Source organism: Euprymna scolopes, chromosome 25 (assembly GCF_053919585.1).
Source record: "Euprymna scolopes isolate OS-2025 chromosome 25, ASM5391958v1, whole genome shotgun sequence".
Classification (NCBI taxonomy): domain Eukaryota; kingdom Metazoa; phylum Mollusca; class Cephalopoda; order Sepiida; family Sepiolidae; genus Euprymna; species Euprymna scolopes.
The window spans coordinates 51,008,635-51,026,378 of NC_136506.1; positions in this window are offsets into that span (position 1 = coordinate 51,008,635).

Here is a 17,744-nt window from a genome sequence, read left to right on the forward strand (position 1 = left end):
CATTGACTTTGCCTTCTTTTCTTTCTATAATTTTCTTAACTTGATTATTTTCGTTGATTTTGAAACTGTTCTCCAATTATGTTACTTCAATCTTTTTTAGATTTTTTTTTAATTGTTAATTATTTTCTGTTCTGTTCAACGGATGAACGACTGATTACCTTTTAGTTTATGAATGGAAACTGATTAAAATGAATCGAAATCTGAAAATTCCATTTGGCCAAATTAAAAGTCATTATAGTTCAATGTATCCCTGATTCATGAGATTTGAAGCAATTAAAATTGACTATTTCGGTGAAAGTCATGTTGTCAAAATCTTTGCGCATTTCAAACTGCCAACTGTGAAGCAAAAATCCAATCAATATAAAGTTAAAATATCACATTACTAGAATGCATGATGTGAATAGGAGTAGAAGACAGTTATATGCAATCAATATAATGAAATTGTCAGCTTTTATTAAATATCTCCATTACACATGGATGTTTGCTATGTTTCTATTTGTAAATAAAGCTATTACTTCTATTAAAAATGCAGATTTGGTATTGGTAAATTTTTAAAGCTAAAATTATTATTGTAAATGTTTAATTCAAATTGTTATCTAATGTACTACATGACTGCAGAATTCAGGGTGTTTTGTTATGATGATATGCTCCCTAAAATTACCTCCTCCTTTTTAATTAAGAGGTAGTGCAGTAGCTGATCTGTAGCCGTGGTACAATACTCAGATAGATTACTTTCTCGTTTTTAGAATTGAAGCATGTATTCTATTTTCATTATCCGTATTCTTCCCAGCATTACCTTCTTTTTCTTTAATAAAATGTATGTGTTATATTGGCATGGGAATATTCTCGCAAATATTTTTATTTTCTTGGCTGTGCAATTATTACACATATAAAAACAAATAAGTATAAATTGCAAGATGTTTAAGAGTGATACGGAGAATACTCCATGAAAAAGCAAAAATTTAAATAAATGTAAGAAAGTGAATCTGGCAAAAAAAGGGTGAGTTAGTTTCTAAATAACGGGTTGGTGTTATACAATACTCGTATGCCAACGTATATTTCCTCCTAGTGGATTGAAAGATGTTGATGACAGAGATAAGCTTTCAATAGATTGGCAGATATTTTGCACGATTGATATTTGTTCATTCTCGGCTGTGATAAAAAGAATACCAATCAAATCTCTAGATGGTAACTTTCCATTAGACATTTTAGACTTAGTCAAAAACTGAACTTTTCCTTATCTTCGTCTTTGATCTTTTATTATTTTCTTTCTCTATCTCAACAGCAGCTTCAAATCTGTTCATTAGTCATATTTTGGGCCAAAGTCTTCGTCGAAAATAAAAGTAGTTAATGTAGCATATCTACAGAAAGACATACAGTTTGTAGTTTTTACCAGACAGTATGTTCACCCATATCCGCGCATGAATAATTCCATGAGAAATAGATATGATGAATTTTTCCTGTTTGTCCTCGGCACCACTTTATACTATATTTATATATGTGTGTGTGTGTGAAGAGCCAAGATATTAATCCACATATAACTGTTTTATTATATTACGGCTATATTGAGTACAAACTGATTCGAGACTCGATTCATGGCAGTTGCGCCCTAATGCGTTTATATCATGATTGTTACGTTTCGATTTTTTAATTAAATATAGATTACAAAATTAGTTAGTACTTTATCGTTGTTATAAGTATTAATATATCCTTTAAATTTCCATAACAAAATGTATTTTAGTTTTCAATTAAAAGCATGCAATAAACCGAGCTAATGTGTTCAACATTCCCTAAAGTGTTATAATTTATATGATAAGGAAATAAAGTGTTATAATTTATATGATAAGGAAATAAAGTGTTATAGTTTATATGATAAGGAAATAAAGTGTTCTAGTTTATATGATAAGGAAATAAAGTGTTATAATTTATATGATAAGGAAATAAAGTGTTATAGTTTATATGATAAGGAAATAAAGTGTTATAATTTATATGATAAGGAAATGAAGTGTTATAATTTATATGATAAGGAAATAAAGTGTTATAGTTTATATGATAAGGAAATAAAGTGTTATAATTTATATGATAAGGAAATAAAGTGTTATAGTTTATATGATAAGGAAATAAAGTGTTATAGTTTATATGATAAGGAAATAAAGTGCTATTAATTTTGAGATATGATTCGCGAATAACTTTTTCCTATTTTGCTTTGAGACAACTTTAATTAACTACAACTTAAATTAAAGATAATAATTGTTATTTTAAATTTTCATAGATTTTTATGAATATTCAGTTTTTAAAAGCTCTATTATTTCGAAATCAAATAATCTTTCGGTGCTACCAAATTTTAAAGCATCCACAGTATAATTCAATATAGAGGTGCATTTTTATTTCTTCTCTTTTTTACCTTGTTCTATTCTAATCTCATAATTGTTTATATGATATACTAGCAGTTCAGCCCAGCTTTGATCGGGCCCTATGTACTGTTCATATCTTGCCCTATGTGTGAATACACTTTATGTAAAAAGTATATTCAACAATAAAAAAACACCTTTTAAAAACAACACTAGCGAATAAATAATGGGAACTCAAAGAAAGCGGACATTTGCCGGTAGTCGAATGGAAAATAATAAGACAAGCTACCACGTGAAGGCATCTAGACGACCCATGTAGACTATGCCTCCGTGAAAAATGTTGTTGACAAAATACAATTTACTCTAGGATAGCGATACAAAATAGTTTTAAAACTGACAAAAACAATAGAAAATAAACAAATAAATAAATTAAATAAACACGAATATACATAAACGATCACACATATATGTATGTATATATATGTATATATATATGTGCATATATGCATGTACACATATGTATATTTATATATAAACTATAAAAAACACTAACCTAGTTTTAAAACATTATCCTTTGTTCGATAAAATGCATGCCCATTGGTTGATAGGAAGGGGCGCGGTGGATACTAGATTCTGATTGGCTAACTAAATCCTCAATAGAAGAGGACCATGTAAAAACGAAAAACAACCACAGAATTCGCGCAAAAGCCTGAGGAATCCTAGAGTGGATGAAACACCGAATATTCAGTGTAGCTTAATCGTCATAAATTACTAACTAGCTCTACCTACGTATTGAGAACTTTTGACGTAAATACTTAAAGTTTACGCATAAATCTATACTTTCGTATATTAATTTTATGTGAGTAAATGAAGTAGTTATATATATACATATATATACATATATATATATATATATATATATATATATATATATATATATATATATAAAATGTTAAGGTTGGTATGTGCGTGTATTGATAAATTTTTATATGCAGAGCTAACTTTAAATTAGCCGATCAGTATGTCTTGTAAAATAAAGCTGTTGCGTTGTAGGTTATGTTTCTTCTTTTTTTTAATAAAAATGTGCTTAAAAGGATTATGAATATTTGCATCAAACATGAATTTATAATGGCACATTATCCCATTTTCGAATTAAACATTTCAGATTTGTAATTTATTTGATCCATTTCAATAAGATTCCAATAGACAGTTATTACGCAACATGCTCATTAATTCTAATGTCTTTTAAGATCACATAGTAAAATGAAAAACATTTTGATTAAATTGGAGAAGGGTTTTTGATAGAAGGTTTTGTCTCATTAATTTGTGCAAAATACTTTATGATACGAAAACATACATATGCATGCATATCCAAACTGGCAGCTTAATGCATATATACCATAAATGTATGCATACAAACAGGTAAATAGTACAAGAATTGTAAAATGCATTAAATATTCTCACGTTCTTATTCACCATATTGTAAATCATAATGCCAATAAAAATAAAACAATAAAAACATTGATAGTTCCTGATTAAATAGATGAGCATACAATAACATCAATATATATGTTATATATATGTGTGTGTGTGTGTGTGTGTGTGTGTGTGCGTGTGAGTGTGTGTGTATGCATATATCGATGAAATTATGGAGAGACATAAGTGTTTCCATTTACGCAAACACGCACGAAATTACATATATGCAATTTATAAATTCAATTAGAATTAAAAAACTTTTTAAATATTTAAAAAATAATTTTGCGTACATGAAAACGCATGTGCATATCCTAGTATTTATTTATATATATATATATATATATATATATATATATATATATATATATATATATATATATATATATATATATATACTCGGGTTTTTTTATTCAAAAGTAATGGACTAATGAATTCAACGAGGTTGTTAGATAGTGCTCAATAAAAAGAGCTGATAATACTTGTTTATTGTTATATAAACATGGTCACATTTTGTATTTGTAATAATGTTTCTCATTACTGAATTGTATAATTGTTCATAAATTGGTTGACACGCAGATTTTTTCTTTTTATTTTTCTATATACTGGCAACGTTTTAAGATTCCCTTCCTATTAATTCTTACTTTCTCTCTTTCTCTCTTTAACTATATCTCATCATTCTTTCTTTTCCCTTCTAGTCCTTATTCTCTTTATAATAACCATTTATATCTTTTTTCTTTTTCTTCTCCATATTATATATATTTTTTTCTTCTCTCTATTTTCTTTCTCTATTTATTTTCTTTCTCTATTTCCTTTTTTCTCTTCTTAATCACTCTCTCTCCATTATAATCTTTTAACTTTATTTAAATTGCCCCCTCCCTCTTTACATCTTATAATTAAAGTTCTGTGTTTTAAGTTTTTTTAACTCCAACTTTTAAAGAGTTCCTACCTAAAATAAAAATCCATTATTCATTGAACTTTTGAGTAGTCAAGTCGCTGCCTGATGATATCTGTTGTTTGATTGAAACAAGTGGCTATTTGTAGCAGCAGGATGTGACCATGTTTATATAACAATAAACAAGTATATATATATATATATATATATATATATATATATATATATCTTAACACATGCTTGATTGGAGTATTTTTTATGTATTACTATCTCAATAATTTTTTCCGTGTTTATATGTTTTTTCATTCGTATATTCTCATAAAAGATTGGAATATATATGTATATATATATAATATATATACATATATATATATATATATATATATATATATATACATAAAATAAAAATTACAATTGAATTTACCAAAATGATCCAAGATGGTAAAATTTAAGTAAATTATAAATATTAAAGAATTAATATTTATATAATTATCTCAGCCAGATAAAAAAGCTCGATAAAACCAAATAGGAAATAGAGCTTATAATATGAGCAAACAGTTAATAAAATATGTTAAAAAACACTTTGAAATGAGTTAAAAACATATTTAATCTGAAAAGGAAACAGTAGATAAATGGATAGTCCTTATCCGCGGAGTTTCGAAGAAATACTTTCCTTCTCATCAAAGGGTAGGAATTAGCAAAATGCGGGATTGGATTTTGCATGCAGAAGTATTTGATTAAACAACAAGTAAGTCAAAGATCTTACTTGAAAACAAAAAAAGTGAAGCAGAGGGAATATGGTAAAGAAAAAGGTGATTACACACGAATCGATAGTCTGGTGGAAGATAAAAAATCCAGTACTGTAAAATCCAAATGTAAAACTTCAAAAAAGTTATAAGAATTTCCATTTGTACAAGTAAAATCCAAGGAGATCCCGTAATTGGAAGAAGATTGTCCATAATAACCCAAAGGCAGAAATTTATGAAATAATTCACAAAAATGTGTATAAGGGAAAAAAAAGAAAAGATTCCAATAATATTAATAAAAGAAAAATAAGATGTGCTTTTCACTCTACTTCCGAGGCATAAATATAAATAAGAAAGATCTGGGAAGAGAAAGAAGAGGAAAAAATGATGATAAAGTTAAATATAAAATATAAAATAAAGGGAAACAAAAGTCAAAATAACCCAGACAAGAAATCTTAAAGGCGCGAAAAAATATATAGTGCAAAATAATATAGTGTTGTTTAACAACTCTTGCTGACATATTTTAAGTGATGACCTGTACATTTCAGTTGACCTATATTAATCGTAGAACAGTTGGGTAAAATCAACGAGCTTCATGAGACTTTTGGAGAATCAACAAGCTTCATGAGACTTTTCGAAAATCAGCGACCTTATGAGGTTTTTGGAAAATCAACGAGCTGCATAAGACTTGTCGTTTGGGCAATTGTTGTCAACTGCTATCATTATCACAACCTGATCAGCATGCCCGGGCAATGGGCATTTGTTACACAATTCTCTAGAAACGTTGTCAGAAATAGATCGGGAAGTAGGCTTGCTGGTCCTGACGATCTAAGAGACGGGTCAGGAACGTTATTGTCCTCGTCAAGGAATGCAATATAGAAAAATTATTGGTGATGCTACCAGCTGTTTCTGTGAATTTAGAGAAGCTAAGCCGATTATTGTGGTAGGCATTCACGTAACCAAATACATGTATTTATGCGTTGGTTCATAGGAAAAGTGCCACATAGATGCTATCAGAGACATTTTTTTACATATCAATACCCACAAGCCACTCGAGCATAAGGGTTATAGAGTGTACAATAGTCAATGGGATGATATTTTAGTAATCGGTAGTAATAGAAATTTGGTAAATTGGATTACTTAAGGGGGCGGTTAATCAAGAATTTGATTATGTTGGGCTTAAAAATAATCAAGTTGATGTCAGCTGGGAAGCAGGTAAATGTGAAAGATTTCCATAGGCGTGCAGTTCTAAGAAAAAAGCTTTGTTCATGGAATCTACGTTTTGATTTAGATAAAGAGTGGCGAAAATTATTGGCAGTGGTTTTAGCTAGACGGGTGTTTTTCATGAATGATTGGCGAGGTGGGGGCAGGGATTTGAGTTCAGATGAGCACTTGCCATGGAAATAACGATAAAACAAAGATAGGCTCGCAATATCTCTTCTGTGGGAAAGAGGGTGAAGGAAAGAGCATCCCCCACTACGAGGTCTATTTTGTACTCTGTCAAGGCAGGATAAGCTACTCTAGCAGCTCCTGCCCAGATGTGTCAACAGGACTTCATCCTTAGACGTACTTGGCTTTTATATAAGTTCAGAATTTCCTCAGGGGTGAGATATCTATTGGAGCGTTAGAAAGATCCCACGATTCTTCCAGCGACCTTGGCAACATATTTGATGTACATGTTCCATTTAAGATCAGGAGTAAAGTCAAGCCCAGAAGCTTGTCAAAACATGGAACCTCCCCAAGACGAGAGCCATCCATTTCAATTGATGCCAGACGGAGATCGGAGCGTTTATGATGTAATGATAGGAGCTTGGTTTTAGATGCATTAAAACTAACCAACCACCTCTTCCCCCATTTACCACTATCAGAGGAGAGATGATCAAAGACAACTTGGTCATTTACGGCCTTTGATGTGTTGCTATAGATGGTAGTGTCGTCAGCATAGATGTCAATGAGTGATCTAAGTATGTGTTTTGCGAGATCACTAATGGAGATCAGGAAGAGAGTTTGGTCTAGCATGGCCCCTTGAGGGACTCCAGCATTAATATTGTGAGCTTCTGATTTCTGCCCATCAACCACTACTCTTATGAGCATAGCAGAAAGAAATGATTTCATTATTAAGAAGACATTTCCAGCGGTACATTAAATGGAAATCTTGTGAAGTAGGCCTTTATGCCATATCCTATCAAAGGAGTTTTATATATCAAGAGAAAACCTTCGTCGAGAGATTCACTAATCTTATGATATATAACCGTTAGCATATCTTCTATAGATCTAGCAGAACGGAAACCATATTGTATGTAACTAAGAAGTTCATTTCTGCTGCGGTGGTTGACTCCTTCTTCTCAATGTGAGGGAGATAACCAATCACCTGAGTTCGTAAATACAGGGCATACTTATCAAGTTTTACAGGATCTTTGGAAGCATTTTTCTTTAAGACAACGCTTAAACAGTTTTGTAAGTATGTGAGCAATTTCTGGTAGAAGGTTTTTTAACACAATAATTGGAATGCAGTCAGGGCCGGTTGCTTTACTGGAGTATTTAGACGTTTGTTCATAGGGAAAGTGCTACATAGTTGCTGTCAGAGACATGATTGATTAGAGTAAAGCTTTTGATGAGAGGGGGGCGATTAAGAAAATATAAGTTGCTAACGCTGTGTTGTAAAGATCGCCTAATGCACATAAAAGCCTGCTCATCTGAACTTAGTTTATATTTCTGTAATTAGCCACAATAAAAACAGAACAACGGTGGAAGTCAGGACGTGTATTAATAAAAGACAAACAAAAGTGTTACAGAATGAAAAGAGTGTTTACGTTCAACTTAGCAAACGAGGTTAACTCCGGAATTAGAGCACTGCCTAGGATCGTTAAGAGTTCCGGTATATATGGACGGTGGTTGGGTCCTTTCAGAGGGTGGCCCCCACAACATCAGCCTCCCGAGCTGATTTCTCCAGGTGTGAAATCAGTATTTTTAGAGAGGAGTGGCATACCAGCAAGGGGTCTGTCCACTTTCTCTTTCTGCCGGAGCATCTTGGTTCTGGCATGACTTGTGGAGGTTCTGTTCTATGCCAAAAAGGGCATAAACGGCCTCGATTGCGTCTACGCTTTCCAGTAGTAGTTCTGCTTGAAACTAGGAGGTGCTGGTCCTTATTTGATAGAGGTTCTGTGTTGCATTACACGTTTGGACAAGTTTAGTCAATTCAAACCAAATAGATTTATAACATACACCCTTAACTTTTGTATAATTCCGTTTAAATTTATTGACAAAAATATTTTCACAATGAAATCAATTTTATTTCCAGTCACTGTACGTGCTAATATTTGGAGGGTTTTCCCAAATGTGGTTTGTTAAATTTTCGCATCGTATCCAGTGCCCACCTATAATTTCACAGTTTTATTAAATCTATTTGCGTCAATTTTTTCGGTAAACATTGACCGCCTGACTATTTTCTTTTAATTTGCTGACCAAGTTTGCCAAAGCTTTAACATTTTTTAGAAACGGACAGAATTTTTCCTAATACATTTCGCCATAGTTGTTATATGGTCTACGGGGTAATTTTTCTTGTTTTTGAAAAGTTTGTTCGTTTTTAATCTGTGATTTGCAATTTTCATTTTTCTTTTTATTGAAATAACCCTTTGTTTTAAACATATTCATTTTTTTCTCTTTTCTGAAGGCGTCATATGATCTGTGAACACTTCCTCCGGGCTTAGTCATGGATAGTCATAGTCTTCTAACGACCCGTTGAGTCCCTTCAAGAAATCGGCGCAAACGCGGGGTTGCCCCGGATGTTTTTTTTTACGTAGACTGGCGGGGTAGCCCACTCATTGTATTCAATTTTAGACAAAATACGGGTGTTTTCCAATCTGTCCAGTTCCTGATTGATCTTATCCAGGGGTGACAAAATGAACGTTGCGTTTTTTAACCGTTCTTTTTTTGCCTGTTTCTGCTTAAAATTCGCGGCAATTCTTGTACATTGGGTAAATCTACTACATTCATTATACTTTTGGTAAAATCAAGGTACTTCATTATGCTTTTGATTAGATCAATGAACGTCATTATACTTTTGGTAAAATCAACAAACCTCATTATACTTTTAGTTAAGTTTACAAACTACTATATTATAGTGTTGGTAAAATCCACGGAACTCATTATACTTTTGGTAAAATCAACGAACGTGTTTATACTTTTTGCCAAATCAAAGATCCCGATTATACTTCTGGCAAAAATCGACGGAACTCATTATTCTTTTGATACAATCAACAGACTTTATTATTCTTTTGGTAAAATCAACAGACTTTATTATTCTTTTGGTAAAATCAACGAACCTGAGTATAGTTAAATTAAAAAATATTTTCCAGGGCCTAGTTTGAAATATTTTGAGCGACTGTTATTAGCAAATATGAGCATCTGAGTATGAATATACGGCAGCATTCCAGTCTGTAGTCAATAGCTAAAGCTTCCTCTTTTACTGGTTCATATCACGATTCTGCGTAATTTGCAAAACGAAACACAACCAAAATTAGTTTCCAGTGACCATCCCAATAACTCAATGTTCAATTCCTCATAAGATCATCAGAGTTTCTGCAATAGGAAATACGATATTCCTTTTTTTGTCGTAAAGTGTAGCTACTTTTGTCACTCTGTTTATTTCAAACGTTTCGATAGCTTTTCTCCATCCTTCTCACTATTTTTGTTTCATCCTAATACAACTTTATGTTCTTTATCATCAATAGCCCTCGCAAGGGGGGCAGTACTTCTACTTGTAAAAAAAGTATACGTCTTCTGGTTTACAATTCCACACCATGGCCAAATCCCAGTGGTGTTAGTTGTAGTAGAGAAGTGAAGGATATCTTCTGTCATTTTTTAGCGGTAACAAGAAATCCTACAAACTCAATCTCTATTTCAGCAATATGAAACACCTGGATAATACAAAAATAGCCTTGTTTGCGCACTGACAAGAATAAAAACTCTGTTGATAAGCGTATAAGAAGCTGAATCGGGTTTTACGAGTCATCTCACAGTGATGCCACTCTGTGTATCCGTCCCCTCACCCATGGTATCCTTGAGGAGGTCGGCAGTACTTTTATCGGCCTCGTGAAGTAATGAATGTGGTAGCGGCCAGTGCGGCTGAGGAAAACGGTAGACTTTAGAATCCATTTCAGGTGTCTTTGAATCATCGAAACCTGATATCATGAATATGAGGTGTGATGTGTTTTTCTTATGGTAGCCTAATTTAACTTCTGTAGATCTACCATGTTCTTTGGTACCTGTCCTTTTTGGTGTAACCACCATCGTTGAACACCAAGTAGTTACCACCGGTAACTTCCATTATCTCCAATACGATGTCTGTATCTTGTTTCTCCTTTTTCGTTCTGATTGGCTGATACTTGCCATTCTCTTATAAATAAAACTAATCCCGTTATTTAACGACCACTTCGCCAAACATAAACTTATTGTCCTAGCTTACTGCTACATAAAGACAATTACATTTTAGCCAAGTAGAAAGCATCCAAAATTATTTAACAACAAATATCATAATCCACGGTTTCTTTTATTTAATGTTTTTTTTAGGGGAAAGGAGAGGTTATCATTTATAAATGTAGCATACGGTATTTCTTTTTTTTATCGCCTTGTGCTTAATACGGATAACAATCCCTGTTTGTTTTTCTCCGTTTCTCTCAGTTTTTCTTATTATCGAATTCAATTTTATTTGTTTTCCCCTTTTTATTTGGTTTTCTATTATATTATCGAAATGGAAAGAAAACCCTTTTTTTGGTGTTTCCTATGGAGTGTTATTTGGATTTCCTTACATTTGTTTATTTTTCGTTTTATTTTTGTTTGTTACGGTGATAATTAATTGTAGTAATTAATAAAAAAAAATATAACATAAAAATACACGAAGCATGTTTATTTTTATTTCCTTAGGAAAGATTCCATGTTTTCCTCCTTAAATAATTTCTATTTCTTAATAAAACTTTGAAACGAACTATTTTTAGTCACCGAGGCCGAGTCGTCATTACTGCAGCTTCAACGGCTAAATGGGCGTTTTTTTATTTGCATTTTTATTTTATTTCATTTTTTCGCCTCTCTCCGCCGGAGGTATCTACTGCGTTTAATTTTTAAATTCTTTTTTCCCTCGTTGCTATTTTGTATTTTTTTACAGCTGGGAGTTATGCAGTATCCTTACTACACCACCTTTCTTCACTCGTTTTTGACATTCCAATAGCCGTTCTTACCATGAGGAATTGGGGGGTGTCTGTTCCGAAAGCCGTTCGTTATATGAGGTTGGAGGTTGGGCAACAACAACAACAATAACAACAACAACAACAACCGTACTTTAATGTTTTTAGGGGTGGTGGACACGCTTCCGCCGAGCAGCGGCGGTTATCTGGACTGATAGTTCTTTTATATTTCTCAGGAAGTTATTCCGCGACAACAACGAGGTCGGAAAATTATGGGCCAATAATTCTAACTCTTTCATGCCGTTTGTGACAAAGGTGTCTTTCGACACACATACAGCCTTTGCTGTATCTTTTCTTCCTACCTTTATGCACATAAACAAACACGTGATATGTCAACGGTTGTTCGTAATCTTTCAATCTGATGGGTGGCTCACACGATGTACCACTCTGAGTATCTGAGGAGGTTCTGAATTTCAGGCCTCTCAGGAACACGTCTATGCCCTTATGTTTACAATAGCAGGGATGCGATTACTGCGCTGGCTCACCGGGTTTTTCAGTGCATGTCGGAATCATGTGTGCGTTTCAGTTATTATAGTCATCTCTATTGTCACAAGGGTAAATAACTCTGGGGCACACATCTAAAATTTCTTCCCATCCGACGCAAGGTGAGGTGTGTCCGCCAGCTGGACCCTGTGCTTGCGAGCAAAAAAGTTATCTGAGTTTCCACTAGTGAATATAAATGACGTCCCACTTTTCGATACTTTGTTTTGGTTTCTGTTTGGGATCCTTCATATCCTTTTCAGGTGATTCACAGTTCCACAAAGTGGCACTAGACTCATCGATCTTCTTGGATGTGTCGTCTTCCCGCAATGTTGGAACATTTTATATATCATGGTGTCGAAGGAGCCTTGGTCTCCTGGTTGTGCTGTTTTGCTTCTACCTTTGTACACCAGAGAACGCAAGAGAGTGTGTGGCATCGTTAATGTGGGGAGTTAACTTGTATGTTGTTTCTAAGCAGGCACACCCTGAAAATGTCTGCTCCGATGTAGTAAGTGAATTACATTGCTAGTACTCTCATATGGTGTTCGCTATTTCTTAGTGCAGCTATCATATTCCCGGCAACCATGTCGTTTGACTAGTCCACTTGCTGCCGTTTATTCGTTTGTACACTGAATTCAAAATTGACACAATTTGATTTGGCCACGTAGCTTCGGTAAGAAATGTGTAACTGGCTCAGTATCAGTCTACCTCGTAAAGTACAATTTCTAGCGATTGATTATTTTGTGTAATTCTCTCACAGCCATTAGTCATATCTGGCATAATAGGTACTCCTCTGTGGCAGAGTAAAGATTTTTCTGGCCTTACAAGCAGTCTTATTGTTTCCGGTGTACTTATCTCCCGTAGTTTATTTCGGATTATAACTGTGTCTTCCAATTCACTTTGTACTAAACCTATGTGTGTAAGAAAAAAAACAATGCTCATGCTCTATCTGTTGTGTCCAGTCCTATTAAGAGTCGTTCCGTTTTTTCCGTCTTTTTCATTTTGGGACGTTTATGAAGACTTTTTTTTTTCTTTAGCTCGATATTTACTTTGTTTAAACTCAATAAGTGTTATGTAGCGGGGTATATGCATATAAACAGCGTCTATTTAACAGATGTCTCTTAACATTGTAATATATACAGTGTGTCGTCTAGTAGTAGAATGTTCTACTGTTGTTGTATGTATGTAAAATGTTTATTGTGTATGAAGCCACTTCTTCACAAATAAGTAATAAACGTGACACATATTTTTACAAAAACAAATGTTCCTACTGTCAAGCGATAACAATGTCTGCTTGGTCAGACCAAAAGAACCACATATTTTCTTATTTGTCCAAACCCCGGAAGAACGACATAACAAAGCGTTATATTTACACGGGTGTTATTCGTTTTATGCATTTCCTTATCGGAGTTTGGCATGCTGAGTCTCCTTTTACATTTTCACTAATCTTCTTTTCTTTTTCGCTTTCAACAGGGTCGTCAACTCATCAGTTTGATCTCTGCTTACAAACTATTACGACAGCAAAGCAGACCCAATTACGCGTCGTTCACTTATACTAAAACCTTTTTACTTAACAAACTAAATTCCAATTTAATCTAAAATTCCTAAATCAACAATGGTTATTTTATTTCTGAGTTAATTTTCTGGCTAAATATTTCAAGCTGTCAATTCATATTTTCCCAAATCTAATTGTTTTATTTTTTAATAATAATCGAAAAGGTCCTCGACATTGTCCCAGCTAATATCTAACATAAGTTGCTTCAATAGACGCACACTTGCTTTCGTTCGTTTCACAAATTTCCACGCTTTACAATGTTAATTCTGTTCGTAGTGCCATGTAAAGTAGAAAAATATTTCATCTTAGTAAATTGCTGAGATCCACATGAAAAATGGCTGCTCCCATATATATATATATATATATATATATATATATATATATATATATATATATATATATATATATCAGGAGAGGTCACGTCCGGTTAGTTCCTATCCAGGGAAAATTACTCTTTTTCCTATGCATTAATTAAAAGCAATATTTTATTTGAATGTTATGTGATCCGATAAAAAATTGAAATAAGAAGTTGTTGCACGTTTTAAATTTAAGAAGGTTTTAAATGTTTTTTAGACAATGGATAAAGTTATCTGGTAAAACTGAAAATTGAAAAATGGAAGACTTGAGAAATGAGGGGCAAAAATGCTCAGTGCACAGTGCGTGCCAATTGTTATCAAGCTTAAAAAGCGCGAGAAAGTGGGGATGAAGAAACGTAATTAAACAATACGAAGATGTTTCTGATTCAGACTGTTTTCCTCCTTGTTTCATTTATTCTTTGTCCTTTTCTTTCGCTTCACTTTCATATGCTTATTTTATTGTGCTTATTTTATATTATTTGTGTTTACGTTATCTTAAATGTTTTAACAAAACAGAATTTAAGCTATAATTTATCAATTACAATGAGAAAGCATTATAATAATAAAATCATAAATCAAAGATGTAAAAATCTTAAATCTAAAACACATTTTAATATATATTAAAAAATAAATTTTAAATAAAAATAAAGATATGCATATAAATGTAGCAATGATTTTAGAATAATATAGTGAGAGTAAAAACCGAGTCATTATTCTTATTAATACTAATGGCTGTATATATATATATATATATATATATATATATATATATACGTGTGTATATCTATCAACTACAACTATTACTACTACTATTAATAATACATAAATATCTTAAACATAGATATCAGATCCTAAAAATGTAAAAAGTAGAAAAAAACACATGACCATGGCATGGATTAGCTATGAGAAATCCTACAACAGAATCCCTACAACACGATTAATTGGATGCATAAAATATACAAGATACCCAATAAGATAATTATTACAATTAAAAAATCAAGGGAAACATAGAGACTGCAATTTTCAACTAGAGGACAACATCTAACTGACGTAAGAATACAGAGAGGAAACTTACGAGGGGAATGTCTATCACCACTACTGTTAATCACAAACTCTGAACATAACCTCGTATACACAATGACGAGAAGCGATTTGCCAAAAACAAAAACGGAGCTAGAAAGGATGATAAACTCGACTAGATTATACAGTTAAAATACGCGAATAAAATTTAAAATAGAAAAGTGTGTGCTACTGAAGATAAAAAAGGAAAATTATAAAATAGAGGAACTCAACGAAAAGGAGATAAGGGCGCTGAAATGATAGAGAAAATTGGAAAAGAGTACCCGGTCAGAATAACAAACTATACAGTTGAATAACTAACCTCTTAGAAAAAATTATACAACTGAATGACTAACCTGTTAGAACAAACTATACAATTTAATAACAAACCTCTAAAAACAAACTTTACAGTTAAATAGCTAACGTCTTAGAACAAACTATACAGTTGAATAACTTACCTATTAGAACAAACTATACAATTTAATAACAAACCTCTTAAAACAAACTTTACAGTTAAATTACCAATCTCTTAGAACAAACTATACAGTTGAATAACTTACCTATTAGAACAAACTATACAATTTAATAACACACCTCTTAAAACAAACTATACAGTTGAATAACTAACCTCTTAGAACAAACTATACAGTTGAAGAACTAACCTCTTGGAAATAACTATACAGTTGAATAACTAACCTCTGATAATTTTTATGAAAGAATTGTGCAAAAATATACCGGGGAAATGAATGCCAACAACAGAATGATTACACCAGATAGATTAGTCTACGTGAAAAGAAATGGAAGATGAAGAAAACTGTTTTATCGTGTTTAGCTTTAATGTATGAGGTAAAAAGAATCAAGAGACAACGATGCCACAGTTTTATCAAGAATTCTCCTAACTGCAAAACATGACGCATAACTGACGCAACTCACCACTACAACAGCCAAGTCCAGAATCCAACTACAAACATGACACACAACTGACAACTCGCCGCTTCAATAGTCAAGTCCAAAATCCAAAATAATTGGAAAAGCACATAAATGGGAAGATAAAAAGATTGATCACCACAAAAAGAGTGTAAAAAATTTCTTTCCTACCCACTCAATTCTCCTCCCTGCAGAAGCAAATGAATTCCACAAACAAAGCCATACCTTTAAACTCACATTTTATTCACAATGTAACAGCAATGAAAGTTCTTTCGTTCTGGAGCCTTTAGTAAGAATTCCTTTGTTAGAATGTTAGTTCATTGTTCTTTTGGAAGAATCCATGTTGTTCATGGAGAACACGGTGGGAATGGAGGCGCCTATATTCAGGCATAAAGTGAATCCCATAGGACATGAAGAAATAAGATAAGTTCCAATAATTGGATAATAACATGCCGAACGGTAGCAGAATGTCCTTCTTGGTTTGAATAGGTTCAGAAAATAGGTTGTCTCTGTTTTTAGAGTTGAGTCCTTCGTTGACCGACTGTTTGGTGTCCATGAAGGAATTATCTTGGCTCTCTCGACAAGGTTGAGTCTTTCCCGTTCCGCATTTTTTCTTAGACTGAAAAATAAGCATGAACACAAAAAGGGCGCCAAGTCTAAATCACCTGACACATTCAAATTTAAACCAATCACAGATCGGCTAGCAAACCGTGTAGGAGGCATAAAAGAAACATGACGGTTGAATTTCTCACACTCTGCCAAGGAGAGGAAAAAGTAATGGATAATTATTACTTTTTTCCTAATACAAGTTAATTACTGAAACGGTCGGATAAACGACGAATAGCAAGTTAATCTAATAAACATAAGTCTTAACTTAAACAATTTTATAATTTCACTATTTTTTTAATTCAGTTAAATTTATCAACTTTTATATGGTTATTTGTTGACAATTCAAAATGAGATTCAATAATTATAACTTAATTCAGTTAACTTTCTTAATATTACACTGCCAAGAAGAAGAGGAAAAGTAATGGGTAATCATTACTTTTCCCAATACAATTTAATTACAACTGCAATCCAATTAAAAAAATAATATTAATATATGTGTGCGCCATTGTCTGTCGTCAGTTTCCAGCTTGAACTTCAAACTTCTCATGCATCCAGACATAATTTAATTTCCACTATATGGATCAATTGGAGGAGCTTCATCCTTACAATTAGACCAAAACAACTCCCCTAAGGTATCTTGATGATTAACTCCCACGCAACTGAAATGATACCAGCTTTTACAGGCATCGCCCCACACCATCATTAGGAACAGAACAGGTTGGACAGAAAAAGAGACCTCCTTCTTCTACAAACTCAGTTGAAGCAATATCATCATTACCCTTAATTTCCAAGGGCACAAGGTTTTTTAAGGAATGGACCTGTTCTCACCCATCCTTAAGAACAACCGCAGAACGAATATTATTGTCGCTTCAGTAATTAATTTGATTATTTTACCAAGATTCCAAAATTGTCTGTTTTTGTTGGGAGTCTTAATAAGTACTATCTCTCCAACAGATAACTTGGGGCACAATTGCTACCAATTTTGGCAGCGACTTCTCTTAATGCCAGGTGCAATTGAATTTTTCAACAAATTTATTCCTCATTTCGAGGG